Raw genomic sequence first — 6,885 nt, 5'->3', positions numbered from 1 at the left:
GTGTTCTTCATATTATTATTTTAAATGACGGTGTTTTGTATTAGGATTAAATGTAAAAGAATTGCCATTTTTATATGAGTGATTCAATGTGAGAGAAGAAAAATATAAATAACGATGGACTCGGGGGACACAGAGATTAAGCTAAGAGGTGTTTGATGCACAATTTGGAGCTACTGACTCATTGGTGATAACATTTCACCAATAAAAAAAATTGGTAAAGGTTCTCTCTAACAAATCCTGACTCTCCAATAAATAAATGAGTTATTAAAAAACAGATTTTTAACAAACAGGCTTTGGAGAGAATGTGCTAGGAGTACAGTATTTGGTACTATCAGAATAAAAGAGCTATATAACTGTAGACTTGCTGTGTGTTTATTGTTGTTGTTGTCCTTTTGGTAATTAAGGAACATGTTAGATATAAAAACAGAAAGATCTAACTTGCAGTGGTAAAACAAAATGGCTTACATTTCTTACACTAGAGAAAAGGTGGAGGTAGGCAACTCTTGGCTTTGGCAGCTAGGAGATACCAGAGCTGACATCTCTGCATTTCGTGTTGCCTTATCTTGTGGTTGCCTCAGTTTCATATTGGCATTCAACAGAAGAAGTAAAAAATTGAGTAGCATGGCCACTTCTAGCTACAGTGTGGCTAGGGAAATGGTAAGCTGCCCCTTGATTTCTGAATTAGAAAATTAGAAAATTAATATATACAGATAAATGTTCAGATGAATTCTACAAAATATCTTTTGTTACTATTGAAACCTAAGAAAATGAACAGATTTCAATAGCAAGGGATAGTCTTATTAAGTTTTTCATTCTTTAAATTGTAGGTGGCAGAGAAAGATGAGAGTTGGAAATCATTATTAAATTGGCCATCTGAAAGATTTGTCACAGTCAGAGAACTCCCTCCAGGCATCCTTGATACTGGGATGAATACTTAGGGAGTAGAGTGTAGCCTGTAGCCTGTATTTCTGTTGCCACTGCCCACTCAGCTTTTAGGCCATGCTCAGTCTGCACACATAGGTACAGAGGCCTAGTGAACTAGTGAATGGCCCATTCTAATGAGAACTATGAGTAGTCCTTTCCTAAAAGTCATTAGTATTTTTAAGATATTCTGAATAATTCCATTGCCATTGAATATGGGTAATGCAGCTACTTTCCAAGAGCTGATGGTAAGAGAGACCTGATATTTAGTTAAAGAACTCAGGCCTGGGCGCGGTGGCTCAAGTCTGTAATCCCAGCACTTTGGGAGGCCGAGACGGGCGGATCATGAGGTCAGGAAATCGAGACCATCTTGGCTAACACGGTGAAACCCCGTATCTACTAAAAAATACAAAAAACTAGCTGGGCGAGGTGGCGGGCGCCTGTAGTCACAGCTACTCGGGAGGCTGAGGCAGGAGAATGGCGTAAACCAGGGAGGCAGAGCTTGCAGTGAGCTGAGATCCGGCCACTGCACTCCAGCCTGGGCGACAGAGCGAGACTCCGTCTCAAAAAAAAAAAAAAGAACCCAGGCCTTCCAAAGGCCTAAAATTCATGAAACATGTTAGTTTAGCACTTCCCAGAATTTCCCTTTCTGTGTTGTATTTCTAAGTTATATACTGGCAGTTTTTAAAGTTTCCTACAGGAAATGATTTTTACAAATTATAGCTATTCCATCAATTAGTATTCATTTTATTAAATCCCACCTGAGAAATTTCATATAAAATTAAGTGATAGGAAAATTTTTGTCTTCATGAGGATTTGACATGCTTTCTTCTTTCTACAAATACATAAGTGAGGGTGTTTCTCCTTGCAGCCTTGCTGCCAGGGAACTCAAAGTCAAAAATGAAGTACAGCTGACTTTTGTTGATGTTGGTCTTCTATTATTCGTACTTTGTACTTGTCTTGGTTTAGAGAGGTTCCTTGAAATTCTGCAGGAAGGAGTGGGATGCAAATAAATAGTAGTGAATGAAATAGTAATTGATGATTTTCTTGGGCCACCAAATTAATCGAATCAATTATATTCAAAGTACCTATTGATTACTTTATCTGGAGTAGTGTTTAAACTAAAACCAATAACAACATGGATGAATCCAAAATGGAGAAGACATTAACTCTTAAAGGAGACTTAGAACCAGAAGGTTCTAGGAAAATCAGACACTAAACTGTAGATTATATGTTTTACAGAAAGGAGACAGTTACCTTCAGCCAACTTATATTTGAAACTACTTGAGTAAAATATTAGGTATCTTCCAGTCTTTAAAGAAGATATTTTTCTTTATGTGAAACTGCCATTTTTAACGTTAAATTTTTTTAAATTTGGTTTTTTACATACATTAATATTTACTTGTTTGGTGTATAGCTCTTTGAATAATTATAAACCCAAAAATTTACTCCCCCAGATTTCCCTTATGCTGCTGTTTTGTAGCCAAACCTTCCCAAAATCCCTAATCTTTGTTAGCCACCAATGGTGTTTTTCACAGTTATACTTTTGTCTTCTTCAGAATGTCATACACACAGCACATAATCTAATGGTTATGTTTTTCCACGTAGCATAATTCGTTAGAGATGTATCCATGTCGTTGACTGCATTAATAATTTGTTCAACTTTTTAAAGAAAAGTAGTATTTTATTGTAACAAGGTACCACAATTTGTTTATCCATTCATCAATTAAAGGACAACTGGGTTGTTTCCAATTTTTAGTGATTATGAATAATACTGCTATAAACATTCATACCGAGATTTTTGTGTAAATATAAGTTTTCAGTTCCTTAGATTGCAAAATCAGTTCCTTAGATTTTGTGTAAATACAAGTTTTCAGTTCCTTAGATTAGATATCTAGGAGTGAGATTGCTAGGTTGTTTTGTAAATTGATGACTAATCTTATTTAAAAACTACCAAAATATATTTCATAATATATGTATAAAATAATATTTTTATTATTAATAAATATATTATTTTATACACCTATCAGCAATTTATGAGAGTTTCAGTTGCTCCAAATTTATACCAGTACTTGGCATAATTGTTTATCATTCTAATAGGTACACAGTGGCATTATTTTAATCTCCTTTTCCTAATGACCGATAAGCATAATTACTTGTTTGCTCTGTATATATCTTGGTTCAAACTTTTGGCATATTTTGAAAATATTTGATTGTTTATTATTTTTAAGCTTTAAGGCTTCTTACCATTTTCTAAATAAACACCTTTTCAAATAGGTTATTTGCTCCCAGTCAGTAACTTGACTTTTCATTATTTAACAGTGTCTTTTGCAAAACAAGGATATTTAATTTTGAGGAAGTCCAATAGGTCAATGTTTTCTATAATAAGGTGTGATTTGGTGGTAACATTTAAACCACAATGAGATACAATCTAATGACAGTCAGAATGGCTATTATTAAAATGTCAAAAATAACAGATGCTGGTGAGGTTGTGGAGAAAAAGGAACGTTTATACACTGTTGGTAGGAGTTTAAATTAATTCAGTCATGGTGGAAGACAATGTGGCAATTTCTCAAAGACCTAGAAGCAGAAATACCATTCAACCCAGCAATTCCATTATGGGGCATATACTCAAAGGAATATGAAATAATTATATTATAAAGACACATGTACACATATGTTCATTGTAGCACTATTCAAAAGTGCAAATACATGGAATCAACCTATATGCCCATCAATAATGGACCGAATAAAGAAAATGTGGCCGGCACATATACACCATGGAATACTATGCAGCCATAAAAAAGAATGAAATTACATCCTTTGCAGGGACATAGATGGAGCTGGAGGTCATTATCCTTAGCAAACTAACATGGAAACAGACAACCAAATACCACATATTCTCACTTATAAGTGGGAACTAAATGATGAGAACACATGGACACATAGCAGGGAACAACACACACTGGGGCCCTTTGGAAAGTGGAAGGTGTGAGGAGGGAGAGAAAAAACAACTAATGGGTTCCAGGCTTAATATCTGGGTGATGAAATAATCGGTACAACGAATCCCCATGATACAGTTTACCTATGTAACATACCTACACTTGTGCCCCTGAATTAAAAATAAGAGTTAAAAAATGTTCACACCCTTTACCTAGATATTTCCCTGCCTAAAATGGATCCTAAATAAGAAACTAAAAATACTGTGGGGAAAATGATTGAAGATACTAGATATAATTTTAAAACTAAGTGTTCATATCTAGAAAAATAAATAATCAAATGTGGTGAAATACCACAAAACTATTACAATTTTTTATACAAAGAATTCATAGCAACACGGGACATACTTATAGAGTTACATGAAACAAAATTCAGAATACAAAATTGTATTACTTTGATTACTACTATGGCAAATACAGTCTATAAATACAATAAACACCTGAAAGAAAAATTTTAAAAAACTGCCTAACTCAAGATTTTCTCCTATGTTTTCTTCAATATTTTTTCAATTGGAATTTGTTTTACAGAATGCTAACTGTGATTCTTATAAAGAGTGGTGAAAAAATAGTTTCTTTTTATTATCATTTTATTTGATGAGTTTTTTTTTTTTAAATACAGAAGTGTTGAGAGAACAGTTAACAGTACACAGCAACAGAATTACAAACATAAACATGCTTTTCCTTTACTTCATTTAGTTACTTTCTTTCTTTCTTTTTTTCTTTTTTTTTTTTTTTTTTTTGAGACAGAGTTTCACTCCTGTAGCCCAGGCTGAAGTGCAATGGCGCGATCTCAGCTCACTGCAACCTCTGCCTCCCAGGTTGAAGTGATTCTCCTGCCTCGGCCTCCCAAGTAGCTGGGATTACAGGCATGCACCACCACGCCCAGTTAATTTTTGTATTTTTAGTAGAGACAGGGTTTCACCACATTGGCCAGGCTGGTCTTGAACTCCTGATCTCAGATGATCTTCCCACCTCAGCCTCCCAAAGTGCTGGGATTACAGGCGTAAGCCACCGAGCCCAGTCTTAACATGCCTTTTCTTATAGAACATTCCAGATAAAGCTGTAGTCTGTTCTAGCAAGTTCGCTAATCGGAGACACTTGACATTCAAGTTGTTTTGCTAATCTGAGGAAGTTGATATTTCATTGTTACTTTAATTTGTATCTCTTTACTATTAAGCTTGAACCTTATTTTAATGTTTAATGGTTATTTGGATTTCTTCATATTTGAATTGCCTTTATCCATTATATAGCCTTTATCTAATTTGTTACTCAGTTATTCATATATTTATTCAATACTTTGCTTTTAGATGTTCACCTGGTGCTTTTTTCCCCCAATGTGTTTCTTTGTTTATTGTATATTTTGTCACACAGATTTAAAAATAATTAATGTGATAAAGTGTATTTTGTTTTATTTATTAACAAGTGATCTCAGGGCTTATCAAATAAAGTGTTTCCTTCTGTAAGTTCAAATATCTTACACATTTTCTTCTGATAGTTTAGCAGTACTCTATTGAAATCCTTAGTTAGCTGGTAGATAATTATTACACTTAAATTTTACCATTTAAATTCTTAATTATCTGGAATATACTTTTATGAATGAGGAGTAGTAAGACTTTATTTTATATTTCTAATTATAATGCAATTGTTCTAAGAGCAAGTGGAGGATTGTCTATTTTTTTTCCCCACTGGTTTTGCTATGGTTTGAAGCATCTCTCTAAAGTTCATGTGTTGGAAACTCAATTGCCATTGTAACAAATACATTGTATTAAGTGGTGGAATCATTAAAGGAATCATGAGAGATCTGCCCTTATGAACAGATTAATACATTTATCATGGCAGTGGGTTAGTTACCATGGGAGGGGCTCCTGATAAAAGGATGAGTTTGGCCCAATTTACTCTCTCTGTCTTGCACGTTCACTTGTCCTTTCACCAAGAGATGGCATAGCATGAAGACCTTTGCTGGATGCTAGCACTATGTTCTTGGACTACACAGCCTGCAGAATCATGAGCGAAAGAAACTTGTTTTCTTTTTAAATTACCTAGTGTGTGGCCTTTTGCTATAACAGTGGAAACTGGACTAAGACACATTTGTAATAGCCACTCTATAATATAATTATTTTCCATTTTTGCTGGAGAATGTATTTTGGACTCTCGATTCTGTTTCATCGACTTTTTAACTTATATGAGCACCTGTTTGTTTCACTTTTTTCCCCTTAATTAAATGTGTAGTAGATGTTTTGGTGTTCCTCTTCTCACAAATTCCCTTTTGAGACCAAATGATTTATTTCTCTAGATGCAGCAAGTCCTCTTATAAATTCCCTCAGTTGAAAAGATTTGTCGAACCTTTATTTGGGCAGACAAGATTCAGTGACATATATACATATAGCCCTCTCCACAAGACTGGAAACATATGTCTAGGATCATCTCATCTTCAGAGCTCCATGGGGTTGGCAGAGGCAAATTTGAGAATACAATTGTTGAGACTGCAAGTTTTCCAGCCCAATCTCTTCCTTTCCACAGGTAGTAATTCAGTAGTAACTCATAATTCAGTAGTAACTCACTACTGAACCACCTGCAGGCTAACATCTGTCTCAGAATCTGCTTTCTAAAGAATGCAGTTTCTGACTCAAATCAGATTTTTATTGACAATCTGCCAGTTTGTGACCTCCAGCACAGTTTTAAATATGTATTAATTTTTATCTCCTATCTTTCTTTTTCTTTTTTTTTTTTTTAGATGGAGTTTCACTTTTGTTGCCCAGGCTGGAGTGCTATGGTGCGACCTCAGCTCACCACAACCCTGCCTCCCAGTTTCAAGCGATTCTCCTGTCTCAGCCTCCTGAGTAGCTGGGATTACAGGCATGCACCACCACGCCTGGCTATAATTTCGTATTTTTAGTATAGACAGGGTTTCTCCACATTGGTCAGTCTGGTCTCGCACTCCCAACCTCAGGTGATCCTCCCGTCT

The sequence above is a fragment of the Macaca fascicularis genome, chromosome 6 (genome assembly GCF_037993035.2).
Source record: "Macaca fascicularis isolate 582-1 chromosome 6, T2T-MFA8v1.1".
Taxonomy (NCBI): Eukaryota; Metazoa; Chordata; class Mammalia; order Primates; family Cercopithecidae; genus Macaca; species Macaca fascicularis.
The sequence above is the reverse complement of the archived record's forward strand: the minus strand, read 5'-3'. Positions refer to the sequence as shown.